This window comes from Leucopleurus acutus (assembly GCF_964270905.1).
Source record: "Leucopleurus acutus genome assembly, chromosome: 12".
Taxonomy (NCBI): domain Eukaryota; kingdom Metazoa; phylum Chordata; class Mammalia; order Artiodactyla; family Delphinidae; genus Leucopleurus; species Leucopleurus acutus.
In genome coordinates, this window is record NC_139154.1 from 39,567,365 (window position 1) to 39,585,073 (window position 17,709).

Consider the following 17,709-nt stretch of genomic DNA (forward strand, 5'->3'; position numbering starts at 1 on the left):
GGAGTCCTATTGCCAGCGCAATGCCACCAACCTCTTCCCACTGCAATGCCAGGACTCTCCCTGCAGACAAGACCCATCCTCCTTGCAAGGGCTGCTGCTCGCAAAGAGCAGGTTATATACCAGTCACTGGGAGGGACCCCTTGTGTCCACAGTTGAATCCCCTCAACAGCCTGGAAGGAAGGGGTTTAGAACTCCATTTTACCAAAGGCTTTGAATGATTCACAGCAAGTGGTGGGAAGGGATTCAAGTAAAGCAAACAGAAGTCTCTGTGCAGCTCTTTCTCTGCACACGGAAGTCCAAGGGACTGAGAACTCGGAAGTGGGTGAGTTCTGGTTGACCATCGAGTTAGAGAGAGGGACACACAAGCATGTGCGTGCACACATGCACACACACACGTGCACACACACGCTCTGTTACAAGCAGATTGTGATATATGCTGACACAAAGGAATGATGAAATTGTAGAGGTGACTTGCTCCAGAGCTTACATGTTTCCATATTGTTTTGCTATTACAGAGCAGTGCTCGTTCCCAGCAACTCATGAGGGATTTTTCTACAGCAGTGTTTCTCAAACTTTACTTAGGGTCTTGTTAAAGAGGCAGATTCTGCTTCAGTAGGTCTGGAGTGGGGCCTGGGATTCTGCATTTTTAGAGGCCTGTCAGGTGGTGTGGATGCTGCTGCTTCGGAGACCCCGCTGAGCAGCAGAGGCCTGGGGAAGGCTTGGCCCAGGGCCTGCTTTTTATGGCCCAGGAGCTAAGCATGAAAAAAAAAAACAAAAAAAGACAGAAGACTAGGCACCAGATCATAGGTGGCCTTCAAAACCTAAGATATTTTCTATTTGACCCTTTACCAAAAAAAGTCTGCAGGCTGGGGGACTAAAGTAATCCTGCTGTCCACTTTCCGAACTCCATCGGAAGAACAAGTTTTCTTAATGGTGGTTTGGAAGAAAAAGCCAGTCTGACTCAGCTTCGCTCCGTCTCCCCAGCCTTCTGCCTGACTGCGGAAATCCTATATTCTGGGAGCAGCATGCTGGGAATCTCTGCTGTGCGGGGATGGGCCCGAGGTGGTCCAGCTGATACAGTGATGATGTGAATGGGGGCTGAAGTGAGCCCACTTTCCGGCACAGCTAAGGCAAACTCTCCAAACCACTTTATCAGTAATCAGAGTGATAATTTGGCCTCTGCTACCTTCTTCTTTTGAATCTTAGGGGTTCTGAGACTAAGGGTGGAGGGTACTTTTTTGAGCCCCTGAAGCCAACCTTCTCCAGTTTCCTCCATGCGTTTCCTCTGCGTATTTGTCTCCTTGCTGAACTCGGGGCAGTGCCTGCAGCCAGGGCTGGCATTTTGCACCTGGCTGATGGACTCACGTGAGGCCTGGGGTCCACATCCCTGTGCTGCCAGTGACTCTGTGTCAATGCCGCGACTCACTGTCATATCAGAGGCCTCATTACAAGTCAGAGTTGGCCCCTGGGCTTGCCATGTCAGCGAGCTCCTCTGGAGAGCAGCCATTAGCCACTTGGCAGCAATGGCCCAAATCACAGAAAAGTGGGCCTGATTTGACAAAAGCAGCGACCATATATTTTTTGCTCTTGGAGGTGTAACCATGGTAATGAGATCAGATGAAAAACTGTTCCTTAATGCTGGCGACACTCAAATGCACGTGGCAGTTTAGGGTAGTGGAAATGGGCTTTAATTTTAGAATCCGAGCATTTCTTCAGGGAACAAAGGACGTTAGAACAGGGCCTGTCAAAGACCTTCTGCAGCTTCTGCTCCTTTCAGGAGTGCACATTCTGTTGTGGGCAGAGTTTTTAATCCATCAGTTGTGGCATTTGCTTTGTTTGTGACATTCTTCTACCTGCTTCAGCTAGTGTTACAAGGCGGTGCCTTCTGTTGGGGCCATTTCCAGGAGCAATAAAAGAACTGAACTCAGGAAGGTGTAGCTGCTCTAATCATTCTGTATTCAAACCAGCTCTCAAAATCCTCATCGCAATCCTTACATGATAGGTGTCCTTATTATTCCCATTTTACAGATGGGGAGATTGAGGTACAGAGGTGATGTGACATTTGATAGGAGACCTGGCTGAGACCCTGCACTCTTTCATCACGTCCTGGGAGACCAAGTTTCCCCGGCAGGTCTGTGGGGAGAACTTAGGAATATTTAAGGCAGTGCTATTTTTCAGGCAACCTGAAAGGCCAGTCTCTGCTCCCTGGAAACACAAAGCTGTCGGTTGCTATTTCTGAGTGCAGACGTATGTCCTCCCAGAGTTCCAGGGCTGGAGGAGAGGTGATAAGAGGGAAACTTTAACACCTGGCAGAGATAGGGAGTACGTATAAAACCAGTCTCACTTCTCTGAAAGCAATTTTCCAATATGTATCAAGAGGCTTCAAATGTCTGTATGTGTCAATCCACTACTTGAATTTTTATGAATCAGCCTAAAAGAATAAGCAAAGTCCAGGAAGATTTTTTTTCTAACAATAGGGACATCACAGTTTTGTTTATACAGGAAATTTTCAAAATAGCCTACATGGTCAAGAACTGGGAATCTATCAAGTAAATAAATCTATGGAGTAGAATAATGTACAGCTAAAGAACTCATTTTTAAGAAAATTTTGGTGATGTGGGGAAATATCTGTGATATAAGGCAGTATGGAAAAATCAGGAAATAAACTGGTATGCAGAATGAACTCATAAACTTTTGTATAGCTATTTTATATACATGATTGAGGAAACAGACTATTTCAGAGAGATGAAATTAGGGGGGCATTTTAATTTTCCTCTCTATATTTTCCTAATCTTTACTAATCTCTTGTAAAACAACAGTTTTGTTAACAGAGGAAACAATAATAATAATAAAAGAACAGCTTCTGTTTATTAAGTGTTTATAATTTGGTTGGATATATGAGGAACTGATTTACCTATATTTAAAGTACTCTTTCTTACAAAGTCTGGCAAGATAGGTTTTATCAAAAAGGAAACAGACTGAGAAATTAATTGACTTACCTAAGATTTGCTAAATGAATGAATTACTAAAGCCAACAAGTTACAAGCATTCATGACATGCTCAAGAAACGAGGTGCAGTCCATTTAGCTGCAGGGGAGGGTCGGGGGAATCATGGGAGAAGGGGACTCAAAGCTGGATGGGGCCAGATCAAGGAAAGCCTTAGATGCCATGCTAAGGAGGGAGATCCTACCCTATAGGCAACGTGGAACCAGTTGCACAGATTACAAAGGAAGGGAGGGAGGGAGGGAGGGAGGGAGGGAGGGAGGGAGGGAGGGAGGGAGGGAGGGAGGAAGGAAGGAAAGAAAGAAAGAAAGAAAGAAAGAAAGAAAGAAAGAAAGAAAGAAAGAAAGAAAGAAAGAAAGAAAGAAAGAAAGAGAGAGAGAGAGAAAGAAAGAAAGAAAGAAAGGAAAGGAAGGAAGGAAGGAAAGAGGAAGGAAGGAAGGAAGGAAGAGAGAGAAAGAAAGGAAGAAAGAGAAAGAGAGAAAGAGGAAGGAAGGAAGGAGAGAAAATAATAGAGGGGTGCATTTGGGGGCACTGGGGAAGTCCCAAGGAGTAGTGTTCAGAAAGATTTACCAGCATTGCTGATCAATTCTAGCCTTGGTTAGGCACTGCATTTCCATACACTCCCTCCAACACAAACATAATTTTGGAGCATGTTCTCAGAGTTACCCTGGATGGAAAAGTAGGGGTAACACAGCCTTCTAGGGAAGCTGGAAACAGAGAAACACAGCAAAGGAATCATCTTTAAAGTTCTCTTTCTCTGCTCCTTTCTTTTGCCTCTTGTGTCGCAGGGTCTCCATGGTCCTGTGTGACTAATTTCATCATCTTCACCTCTGACTCTTGGGTTCGCTTCATACGGCAAACCCAGCTCACTTGCCACGTGCTTTCAGCCTAAGGGCTGCTGCTTCTCAAGGCTGCACACTCAAGGCTACATGCGTGTGCATGTCTGCACCGTGCAGATATCTCTCCCTATTCCTGTGTCATTCAGCCTGTCACTCCTAATTCCCAGCATCCCCAGCTGTTCAAACCTCCTGATTGGAACATCAGTCGGGTCCGTGATCCTAACTGACCAGAACTGTTCCTTAGGTTGCATCTTTCAATCATTTTCTTTCCATCTAGATACGTGCTTTTATAAATATTTGTTCATATCAATGTTTTCACAACACATACTCCATGTCAGGCACGGGTCTCAAGATTTAACTTGTATTAATGCCAATAACCCTTCGAAGTAGGAGCTATCCCATTTTACACCAAACCAAAGAAGGCTTCCATGATTTGTCTGCGATCCTGCCGTTAGTTAGGTACAGGCAGGATTTGATTCCATTTTGGTTTCTAAGTCAGTGTTCTCGATCATTACATCATGCTGACTCTCACCTTCAGAATGAATATATTTCGAAACCAGTGACACAGGAAATCGTTTTCAAAATGCAGTCACAGTGAGCTTACAGTTCTCTATCCACGGAGCCTCAACCCTCAAGCTTTTGATGTAAATTTCTGACTGATTCTAGGCAGATGTGTTGATGGCGATGCCACTGGCTACTAGATTTCATGCTGTTTCTCCCCCTTTTCTTCTCTGCTCTCCCATATTTCCCCCTTTCTTTTTTTGGTAAATTCTTTGCTGGTGAGTTCAATTGTGCCCATGGTTTCACCACTTATCCCCTTGTTGATGAATTCCTTTTCCAGCTTTGAACGTTCTCCCACGGTCCAAATCTAAACGTCCAGCACCGTACTAAACATTTCTTCCCGCGTGCTGCACAGAGACCTCAGACTCAACAAACCCCGAACTCGCTCAGTGCCTCGCTTTGCTGCCTTGTCCCTGGGGCCGCCACCGTGCTGCTGCACACGCAGCCATCCCAGAGGCAGCCGTGACTGTGGCTTTTCCGGGCTCCGGCCTCCATCAGGCGTCCCCTTTCTGTTGATGCTTACCTCTTCCTTCCTGGAATCAACACTTTCCTGGCTCACACACCTTGCTCAGGTGATCCCTCTCCTGAGATGACTGTCCTGGTTGTGGGTTATGGTTAGAAGCTCGGGGATCATGGGTTTCCTTCAAATATTGTACTCTGCCCCCCACCCCCATTCCAGCCAATTTATTTCCTGGAAAACACCCCGTAGGCCAAGAGGATGGAGCTGAAAAGTGGAAAAAGAGGCTAAGACATTTCCATAAAGGAGAGGTCTCCCTAAACGTGCAGAGCGCAGACAGGGCAGTACAAGTGTGGAAAGCCACGCGCCCCAGCCAAGCTGCCCATCAGCCCCGTGCCGGATCAGATCTTCCCTCGGAATCTGGGCACGTACAGTCTTAGCCATCTTTCAAGTTCCAGATTGAACGTCCCTCCTTCATGGAATTGTCACTTTCTTTTTTTTTTTGCTGTAACTTTTTGGTTCTCCGGACCACCTACTTTTTTTTCATCCATTCTTTCACATGGCATTTAATACTTACTACTTTTGTCAGCCTTTGTGTGTCCTTATCTCTCCTGCTAGATTGGGAACTCTAGATCAAAGTCTGTTTTATCTTTCTTTTCAGTCCAGAATAAGCTTTGCCACAGAAGTACTCATTGAAGGTGGTTGAGTAAATGAATAAGTGAACAGAATCTACCCAAAACAGGGTGTTAGATGGTATGAAAAAATGGCCACGGTAATTCCCTTCCTTGGAACCACGCTCCTGGGTAGTTTTTCCTCACACCGACACTGGGTTTATCCATGTGATCTGCTTTGGCCTGTGGATAACAGTGAGTGTGACACAAGCACAGACTTAACAGAGGCTTAGTTCTTGAGGTCTCCCTTTTCCTGCTGCCCCTGACCATCATGAGAGTGGCCCAGGCCGTCCTGCTGGAGGCTGAGGTGCATGAGAGCACCCAGGGGAGGTCGGCTGAGCTGGCACAGACACGAAGAACCATCAGCTGACCCACAGAATAATACAGTGAATAAAGATTCTTGTTTTAAACTACTTAGTTTGGGGGCGGCTTTTTCTATGCAGTGAGAGCTCATTGGATAGCCATGGATTGCTAATTTTCAAAGAACTGGAGTGCAGTCAAATGAGCGGCCCTGATATAACTAAACAGGTTTTGCTCCTGGTATAATAATAATAAAAAGCTTTCTAGTCAAAGGGACTTTCGAGTTAAATAGCCCTGGGTTCAAATGGAAGATCTGTCGTTTACTAGCTGTGTGACACTGAGCATTACTTCACCTCTCAGGTAACGGTCCCTGCCTTTCGGGATTGTTCAAAGAATTGAATGGAATTATGTTCATTAAGCAGCTAATACAGACTCCCACATAGTATGTGGTTGATACAGATTGGTTGTCTCTCTTGGTTGGTCTAGGACTCGAAAATGCAGCTCTGACCCTCTTCCCTCAGGGAAACACTTCTGTTTCCATCTCTGTCTCTGTCTCTGTCTCTCTCTTCTTCCAGCACAGGCAATCCTTTGCTATTTAAATTTATTTACCGAACTGACTAATCCAGTTAGTACCAAATTCCCCCAAGTTAAGTCTCAGGTTGGTTTCTGGGGAGTTAATTACTTACAAAAGTGTACAAGTCAGCCCTGGAATTTCTAAACTGGTATGTGCTCTGCTCCATCAATACTTCCCATCCCTAAGACCAGCAAATAAATCAAACAGCAACCAGATTAGGAGGACAATCTGATTGCTCTCCCTGTGGGGTCCCCTCCTTCTGCATCCTCCAAGTGCCCATGAAAACGCTTACACGAAAAGCTTTGGGCCATCTATTCTTGACTCTGCCTTTGTTGGAATTCTCAAATGTCATGGGCCCTCTATCTATTCTTGACTCTGCCTTTGTTGGAATTCTCAGGCAATTGAGAACATTCCTGGGGTGCCGGCTGCAACACTTCACCAACTATTTATTATTTGTTGGCTAATTAGCCACAGTCTGTGCCCTTATACTGCTTTTTTTTTTTTTTTTTGCAGCACGCGGGCCTCTCACTGTTGCGGCCTCTCCTGTTGCGGAGCACAGGCTCCGGACGCACAGGCTCAGCGGCCATGGCTCAAGGCCCAGCCGCTCCGCGGCATGTGGGATCCTCCCGGACCGGGGCACGAACCCGCGTCCCCTGCATCGGCAGGCGGACTCTCAACCACTGCGCCACCAGGGAAGCCCGAAATCCTGTCTTTTTTACTGATGGGGAATGAAGTTTCCTAAAAGAACGAGACAGCACCGAGTTCGCAGAACATGCTGGGACCACTCCAGAACACATGCCAAGGCTCTTCCTACCCAAGAAGTGACAAACAGCTGCTGCCTGGTCTCTTGAGAACTGTGCAATTTTCTGAAGATTCTTAGTTATATTGAATAACTAGCAACTTCTTCATTGTAACTTCCTGGGGGCAAAGATTGCATTTCAGTGAAGCTTCTTCTGTGACATGAATTAATGAATAAACATGGGAATTAACAGCCACCTCTGGAGGATTAGTTATGCTTTATGGTGCAGATCTGTTTTCTATGAAGTACTTGAAGAAAGACCATCAAGTAAAAAGAGCATCCGCCTGCCACAGCTGTTCCGACTTTTCAGGCTGAGGTAACAGTAAGCAGCAAAAGTAATCTGATTTTTAGAAACAAAAAATATTTTGTTTTAAATCCCAGTTCAACCACTTGCTCACTGTGTAATCTTGTGCTTGTGGGTCACATAAACGGCTGAACCCATTTCTTACACTGTAAAGTAGGAGCGATGATTGCTGCCTGCCTCACAGAACTGCTGCAGCATCAGGATAGAAAAATGAGTCTGAAATATTACACTGGAGGAAATGATTATTAATACAGTATATAAAACACTGTAACTCAGTGAGAAAGTTAGGCCAGCAACTAAACGTAAAGCACAGAGCCGTAGCAAACGGATATTCCACGGTGCCTGGTGCGTAGGATGGGAGGTGCTCCACCATTATTAGCCTTATCATTTCTGCATCCCACAGAAATCCATCACATCTGAGGCGGGGATCATGGACACCACCAATTTGTAGCCAAGTCACACAGAAGTGTGGGTAACCTGGGGATCCACGACTTGTGACCGGCATCTGAAGTGGAACTGAGGCTTTAACTTGTCAGGTGGGGGCTGACTTCCCGGTAGTTCATGTCAGAATTCAGCTGACCTGTAAGACACCCAGCTGGTGTCCACAGAGAATTGGTAGTTGGTGTTGAAAAACACCCGCATGGTATCCCCAGAGTCTCCCCACCCACCTTGGATCTCACATCCTCCATACCCGCTTCTGTGGCTCTCTAATCCCGTAGTGTTCATGTTCCTTTACGGAGAAGACAGTTGCAAACTAGAAGGCAAACTTTCTACTTTGTCTACCGATTCAACAGTATCAACAGTCACCACCAAGCGATGGATCTGCCCCAAATTCGGCCGCTTTCTTGCTCCTAACGTAAAGCAAAAGTTCTTGTGGGTCATCCTTAGTCATTTTTTCTTGTGGGTCATCCTTAGTCATTTTTTCTTGTGGGTCATCCTTAGTCATTTTTTCTTGTGGGTCATCCTTACTCATTTTTGGAAGCACTCCTCCTTCTCTTGAGCATCTTCTGGGTCCTATTCTTACAGATCTCCGTTGACCTCTCAGATCTGTCTTGTGCTATGAACTTCTGATCCCCCATTCCCTAGTAATACGTCCTTTTAAAAGGAAGCAGAACTTAGGCTTACTTGCTCTTCTCACACTTAATGACATCTGAAGCTCAAGCTGAGGGATTCATCTGGCTTTAATATGAAGTTCAATAAACTCCTATTTACGGTTTGAACTAAAAATTTCATTAAAAGAGGAAAGCCATTATTTAATGGCTCCAGCGTATCTGAGTTTCTTTTATTAAAGTAGAGGCGCTTAAAAGTCAAGGGCTACACACTGAGAGGAAACATACAAAAACATCCCCTAGATGTGCTCCTGGGCCAACAAACATTGTGATAAAAATTGTGGCTGTCAAGTGAAAAGTTCTTAATGAAAGAAGCCAGTCTCTCAGCTCTTGTAATCAAAATCTTTCCATCGTGAGGCATTCTTATTGCCAGCATGTCTCCTGTTCTAGTCTAATAAACAGACTTTTCTCCTATCACCTTTGCAATCAGCTTTCCTTAAGGCAGGAGGCAGAGGCAGAAGTGGGACTGGCACTGACTCAAAGCTCCCCTTTAAAATGTTTCCATTTCTATAATCTCATGATTCCTCACTCAATCACTCACTCATCCACCAGTTAAGACACTAACTAATTTATTCCTTAACTAAGGATACAGTAAATATCTACTGTATTCCAGACACTACCCAATGTGAACACAAAGAGGGATAAGAGTGTCCTTTCCTCAAGTAACTGGCATAATCTAGGGGAAGGCAGACAGACCAATCCTGATGCACAACGCAGGGCTATAAGTACCATGCTAGGGATGGACAAGGTGCTCAAGGAGCACAGAATAAGGAATGTCCAAGGGTGTCTCTGTAAGTCAGGAAGCCATCACAGCTAAGGTCTTCAAGGATAAGGAGTCTTAGGGATTGCGAATGGCATTACAGGCAAAGGAAAACCACATGCAAAAGTACAGTTCTGTGAGAGTGCATGAAAAGGTCCAGGCACGGTGAAAAACTAAGTAATATAGTCTTTAGGATACAGAAAATGAATCATTAGCATGGCTGTAGTGAAAAAGATTGACAGTATCAAGGGTTGGCAAGGACATAACAAAAGCGGAATTCAAATTGCTGGTTGAAATGTAAAATGGTATGGATACTCTGAAAAGCAGTTTCATAGTTTCCTAAAAAGTTAAATTCACACATGCAATCTGATCTAGCAATTCCACACTTAGATATCTACCCCCCCCAAAATGAAAATATGTCCACCCAAAGATTTACATATATATATTCATAACACGTTTTCATAAGATTGATAAACTGGAAACAATCGCAAAGCCCATCAACTGGTGAGCTGATAAGCAGAATGTGGTATACCCACACAATGAAATGCCACTTGGAAATAAAAAGGGACGAACTGCTGATACACGCCGCAAATGGATGAGCTTCGAAAACATTCTGGCAAGTGAAAGACGACAGACACACATATAATCATACAGATTGTACGATTCATGTGAATTTTGCAAAAGGGCAAATCTATAGAGGCAGAATGAAGGGATGTGTTTGCCTAAGCAGAGCAACATACAGCAGGATCTAAGGATGGTCTTCAGAGCTCCAAGTCCTCTGGAAAGGCGGCCCCACTCCCGACTGCAACACCACCCTTCTGAAGCCTAAAGAGGGATCTGCTGTGTATTAGTTTTCTATGGCTGCTGTAACACATTACCACAAACTTAGTCACTTAAAATAATACACATTTATTTTCTCACAGTTGGAAGCCAGAAGGCTGAAATGAATCTGAACCAGCATCCCCAGGGCTGGTCTGTTTGGAAGCTCCGGGGGAGATCCCGTGTCCTTGCTTTTCCCAGCATCAGGAAGTTGTCTGTATTCCCCTCGTGACCCCTTCCTTGCATCACATCATCTGTCTTTCCTCCCTTTGCTTCTACTGTCACATTGCCTTCTTCCTCTTCTGTTGTAAAATCTCCTCTTGTCTCTCTTAAAATGACAGTTGTGATTACACTGGGCCCACCTGGGTCATCTGGGATAATCTCCCCATCTCAACATCCTTAATTTAATCACATCTGCTAAGTCTTTTTTTTTCGTATAAGGTAACATGCACAGGTTTCAGATTTAGGACCTGGGTATCTTTGGAGACCATTTTTCAGCCAACCACATGTTGGCGCTGCTCCCGTTAGGACTTGAGGGAGCCCACACATCTGGTAAGCTTACCATCATCCACTAATGGTCACAGTCTGATAGGATTAACTGCCAAAGAGGATTCACCAGAGGGAACATGACAACTGCAGGCATCTGTGGATTACTGCAGGTAGAGGATGCACTGGAGCAATGTTATTAAGCTAAGAGTATGCCTCACAGTCAGAAGCTACCTCCGGAGAAGCCAGGAACAACCTCCAATTGCCCTCCTTCTGCAGAGCCACACCCAAGGTGCTCAGTCAGGAGCCACTGATAAGAGCACGGAGGACCCTGAAACATGGGAGCTCAAAGTGTGGTCTTGGCCTGAGCCTGGTAGGCATATTCTTGCTATTTAAATAGCCCTAAAATCACAGACCTCTGGCAAGGCGTGGTCACACCAAAACCAGCTGCAAGCCCTCCATTTTGCTATTATCCATAAACAGTGGTAACAAGCTAGTAAAAACTGTTCCAAGCCCACCTTGGACCCATGCTTACAGGGAATACAATTAATAAGTACATTTTACGTACCATGAAGATAATAACAAACATCTCAGGCTAACTCCAGACCTACTAGAATGAATCCTCAGATCACAACCTCCTGTTGCCATGTGTAACACCCATATACAGCCTTAGAGATAAACCCCAAGATGAATCCTGGTGTTAGAAATGATTACCCATTTCCCCGTATAAGCCATCCAGAAGTAATACAACATGACTGTCTTCCCAGATAAGATGTTTAAGACACCCAGATCAGTCACCATTCTTGGGACTTTGATCCCACGTGGTGTGCACATTCCGTCTCTCATTCAACCTCTCATCCTTTCCCAAACTTCCCAAAACTTTCCTCTGCCCTCCTAGAGCTCATGTCATCAGCAAATTCACCTATATTCCAAATATCTTTTAGGGCTACTCACTTTCTTATTGTACCTGAAATCTGGATATATCCAAAGGATGTTAGGCCTACCCTCTCAAGTGGGTGCTGTTTTTTTCTCTTATCTCCATGAACTGAAGGGTCTAGAGGTGGGGTAGGTATGGTCTCAACATTTCATCGCCGCTTTTGAAAAATCCGAGCTTCTGTGAAGTGTTTTCCATCTCACTCCAGGTGCAGTTTTCTCCTCTACTTGCTTCTATTCCTTGCTTCTATTCACTTGCTTCTAAATATGTCTCCCTTTCCACTGTCTTCTCATCTCCACAGGCTCTCTATGTCATCTCTCCAGTCCCACGTTTTCCCAAGATCTCACACCTTCATTTTCCTATTTAATATTTCTGCTTAGATTTCTATTGGGCACCTCAAACTTAACTTGCCTAAAACAGAACGCTTGGTAGCACTCCCTCCCCATAAAACACCGTTCCTCCCTGAGATTTCCCCATCCAGGAAGCGCTATCACCATTTAACAAATTCCTTGGGCTGAAAGCCCTGGAATCACCCTTGATTCCTATTCCTTACCTGCCACATCCATAAGAAACCACTGTAGGATTTATTTCCAACTACATCCCGTAAACGCTGACTTTTCTTCATTTCTAGTTCTGCCCCTTCAGTCCTATCCATCATCATCTCTCGCCTATGTTTCCTCAATGACGTTCTAGCAATCTTATAGTGGCTCCCCTTTTTGACCTCTCAGAATCAATTCTCCACACTCTTGGCAAAACTAGTCTTCTAAAATTGAAATCAGAGCAGGCATTCTCTGCTCAAAATCCTCCAATGGATTCACATTACACTCAGAATAAAATCCAAATACCTTTCCAAGGCCTACTAGTCACAATATGACCTGAGACTTGTCTAAATGTACCAGGTTCATCTCTTGACGCTTTTCCAGCACTTACCCCACTGGTCTCCTGGCTGTACCTTGAATATACCGTGTATGTTCCTGGGACCTTTGCATCTGCTGTTCTCTCTTCCTGGGATATTCTCGCTCCGGAGGTTTGCACGACTGGATCTCTCATTTCATTCAGATTTCTATTCAATGGCATCTGCTTAGAGAAGACTTCCTCAGTCTTCCCATTGAGAAGAGCCTGCCGCCAACAATCTTAATATACTGACTGTTATATTTTCTTCATAGCACCTATCAAGATTTTACTTATTACATATGCATTTGCATACTTGATATTTTGCATGTGTATATTGCTTCTTTCTCTAGAATGTTAAGTCCTACCTTCAGTATCCAGAAATCTTCCTGGCACATGGTAGACGCTCAATCACTATTTCTCAAAGGACACAATAACAATATGAATCTTTGAAAGGTCTTCATATATTCTGGATACAAATCCCAGATAGAGATGATAGAGTATGGAACATATTTTCCTAGACTGGGGTTTTTATTTCCACATTGATCACGTCATACTTTGAAATATAGAAATTCTTAATGTGATCATATTATCCATTTTTGCCACCATGGATTTTGTTCTTTTGGTGCCATTTTACAATCCTTTCTTTCAAAATCAGCAACACCTTGCAATTTGGGTTTATATTTTGGAAGAGTCACCCTGGGTGGTACACCTACTTCTTCTAGTAGTCTGAGTGTATCAGACAGAGCAGGACAGGTGCTGGGTCACAGTGAAACGTTTTTATTGCTTCTAGTACGTCAGAGCCAACTGCCAGTATGTGGCCCTCACATACGCAGCACGCATGCACAAATGTCAGAGGCAGTGGAATATAATGATACTAGTTGAAATGGTCGGGTATTACCCTGTCCTGGGTGGTACCTAGATTTCAGTCAATAAGCTTTACAACAAATTCATCTGATGGCTATTCTGATTACCACTATTCTATTAATGTAGGAACCGAAGGTGAGAAAAGTTAAAAGACTAGTCAGTGTCGTGTGGTAAGAAGAGAAAGAGCTGGGAAGTGAAACCAGTTATTGGCTGATAAGAGTCTAAGCTCTTAAACACCAAAATAAGACAGTGTCTTTGCAGGATTCAGGAGCTCAGGTCTTGACCTAGACATTTATCGTGGGTAAGTCACCTCTTGTCTCTCAGTTTTCTTATTTGGAAAATGGAGATACTGATCTCGGTTACACATCACAAGGTTTTTATGAGGATCAAACCAACATGATATGATGAATATGATTGGACTTTAAAATTTAAAACACACTAGGATAAATGTTAGGTGATTGTTATTATTACAAAGGTACCAAGTATCCTTGCACAACTCGGGGGTTGTGAGCACCAACCCCCTGCACAGTTGAAAATCCATGTACTGCTATCTCTGCCTCAAAAATAAAGGAACTGATAAATGACTTACCCAAGAGCAGGAAGCAGAAACAGCTTGTATAGAATCAGGACTGAAACTCTAGTTCTTTGGACTCCACATATTGTGATGGCTCGTAGAACACGAACTTCTCCCCACACTTAAAGATCTGAAATAACAATGAAAATACAGGTTTGGTATTTACTGAAAAAAATCTGCATGTAAGTGGACCCACACAGTTCAAACTGGTGATGTGCAAAGAGTCAACGGTATAACTACACAGTAAGGTGGCTAAATTATAACAAAGACACCAAAATCTATTGTTGTCTGCCTCAAATTTGTTACCCTGGAAGCTTATGTACTCGTCCCATGATCCTACTTGTCTTTATTTAGTAAACATGTCCCTTTGAGTGTTAATTATCAGTAGGTAGATTGTAAGCTGTACATTGATTTACTTTAAAATTTAACAAACAGCTAAATGCTATTTAGAGTCAAGTCTGGCAATCGATTGAGGGAAAGCTAGCAAGAAGAAATAAATAACTTAAACACTGAAGTTATTTTTCTTGTGTGACGTTTAAATAGGCTCTGAAGACTTTCTCTAGATGTAACCCAAGTATTGAGTCACAAAAGAAATGTTGAAATGAGTACATGGCCTACACCCCTCCCCTAGAGATTGGCTTCACCTGCGTCTGCACTACCCAGTGTCATGGGCCATTTAGTTCAACTCCCTTTCATGGCAGAAATCTCCTGGACACAGTCAGCCAGACATGTCTTTACCTTGGTGAACGAGTCATTTCAAAAAATAGTCTGCTTCACTGTTGGACAGCTCTGCTAGTTAGAACAGGCTCCCTGTCATTAAGGCAGTATCTGTATTCTTGTAAATTCCGCAACTGTGCTGAGGGAACAGAAGTGTCTTTTGGGAGTTCACACAGCACAGAATTGAGATCGTGGGCTTGACATGGATTCAAACCCCAACTCTCCCACTTTCTACAGTTGACCTTGGGCGACTTGCCGCTCTTCTATAAGCCATAGTTTCTTCATCAACCCAGTGGAGGTGATGATAGAACCTATTTCATCAGGTGGTTGTAAGTCTTCAAGGAGAGACTGCATACCCAGTCCTAGCTCAACAGCAATTTTACGCAGTTTTGTAAAAGGGTCCCCCTTTTTAAGACCCTTTACTGCCCTCTGCTGGAAAATTGCCATAATAACTATCAAAATCCCTAGGACAACCAGCACCTAGCCTATTCCAAGGGACTGCCCTTGCTGTAAAGTGCTTGAGGCACCGCGTCCAGCCTGTGGTAACCTCCCTGTATATGTTAACAACTTTTATTGCTCTAGTTCTGGGCCTCCCCAGTCATGAGCAGCGAACTAGAAGAACTGTCTCTCTGTGGTCATGGCTCGGGCAGTACTCTTGTTGCAGATGGCCAAAGAGGCTTCCTGTCATCTTAGAAAGGTAAGAATAGCTGGGAAGAATGAATCACAATAATCACTTTGGCATGTGGTGTTTATTTAAAATGAATAGAGGAATAACGATTTTTGCCTTCATTACCCAATGGGATTTTAAAGTAAGGACTGTATCGACCTTAAACATTAAGTTATTGAAAAGTGAACAATAAAAGCACAGAAACATGAAACTGAAAATGCTTTTGGAAGATGCTACTTAAATTGTAATGGGTTGTCAAGGGAAATTAATGAACCGGAATGATCAGATAATAGAAGCATTTTCTTTCACTACCACCTGTTGAAAGCGCATTGCACGTCAGGAACAATTTTAAGTGCTTTTCATACAAAGTATGCATTATGTTGTTTGTGACTCATAACCTGTTCCTCCTCAGGTCTTCTCCTTCTCAGTAAACGGCCAGGCTATTCACTAAAGCAGAAGTTGGGGGTCATCTCAGAATTGCCTCTTTCCTGTACCCTGATTGTCTACTCTTTCATCAAGTCCTTGTCCGTCCTCTACCCAAAACATATGACAAATGTACTTATCTATCTCCTTCTCCAGTGCCAACTTCCTGGCCCAAGTCCCCATCTTCTCTTGCTAATCTGATATGATTTGCCTCCTAACTTGTCTTTCGACTTCTACTGTTCCTCCTCTGCAGTCCATACTCTTGACAGAAGCTAGATTATTAAAAAAATGTTCCATTTCCCTACTTGATACCCTTACTTGATGCTTTCAACAACGCTGCCCTTAGAACAAAATCTAAACGCTTCCAGGTCTACAAGGACATGCAAAATCTGACCCTGATCCTCTTCTCAACTCACCGCTTAACTCTTCTTGACCACCTTCTTCAGCTCCCTGCCCCTCCCAAGAACTGGCCAGCCCCAGGGCCTTGGTGTTCACCATTCTCCTTTCATGAATCTCTCTTTCCCCAGTGGTTTCTTCTCACGTCTAAGGTTTCAGATTCAATGCCATCTCTTCAGAGAGGCTTTTATGATCACAATATCTTAAGTCCACCTATATTTTCTATCAAAACACTTGTTTATTTTTTTCAGAGTATTGATAATCTGTAATTATTTATATCATATATTTCTTGACTTTATTTTCTGCATCTTTCTCTCTGGAATGTAAACTCCAAGAAGGCAGCAATCTTGTGTGTGTATCTAGGTTCCTAACATGCATGAGGCCTGGTACAAAGGATCCAACCTGTGTACATCTGTAGAATGAATAAATGGGTAGTTCTTTTTTTTTTTAAATATTTTAACATCTTTATGGGAGTATAATTGCTTTACAATAGTGTGCTAGTTTCTGCCGTATAACAAAGTGAGTCAGCTATACGTATACGTATATCCCCATATCCCCTCCCTCTTGCGTTCCCTCCCACACCCCCATCCCATCTCTCGAGGTGGTCACAAAGCACTGAGCTGATCTCCCTGTGCTATACGGCTGCTTCCCACTAGCTATCTATTTCACATTTGATAGTGTATATATGTACACGCCACTCTCTCACTTCGTCCCAGCTTACCTTTCCCCGTCCCTGTGTCCCCAAGTCCATTCTCTACTTCTGCGTCTTTATTCCTGTCCTGTCCTTAGTTCTTCAGAAACATTTTTTTTTTTTTTTTAGATTCCATATATATGTGTTAGTATACGGTATTTGTTTTTCTCTTTCTGACTTACTTCACCCTGTATAACAGATTCTAGGTCCATCCACCTCACTACAAATAACTCAGTTGCATTTCTTTTTATGGCTGAGTAATATTCCATTGTATATATGTGCCACATCTTCTTTATCTATTCATCTGTTGATGGACACTTAGGATGCTTCCATGCCCTGGATATTGTAAATAGGGCTGCAGTGAACATTGTGGTGCATGACACTTTTTGAATTATGGTTTTCTCAGGGTATATGCCCAGTAGTGGAATTGCTGGGTCATAAGTTAGTTTTTTAAAATTTTTTATGGAACCTCCATACTGTTCTCCATAGTGGCTGTATCAATTTACATTCCCACAACAATGAAAGAGAGTTCCCTTTTCTCCACACCCTCTCCAGCATTTATTGTTTGTAGATATTTTTTTTTTTGCGGTACGCAGGCCTCTCACTGTTGTGGCCTCTCCCGTTGCGGAGCACAGGCTCCGGACGCGCAGGCCCAGTGGTCATGGCTCATGGGCCCAGCCGCTCCGCGGCATGTGGGATCCTCCTGGCACGTGCCTCCTGGCACGAACCCGTGTCCCCTGCATCGGCATGTAGGATCCTCGTGCCTCCTGGCACGAACCCGTGTCCCCTGCATCGGCAGGCAGACTCTCAACCACTGCGCCACCACGGAAGCCCATATTGTTTGTAAATTTTTTGATGATGGCCATT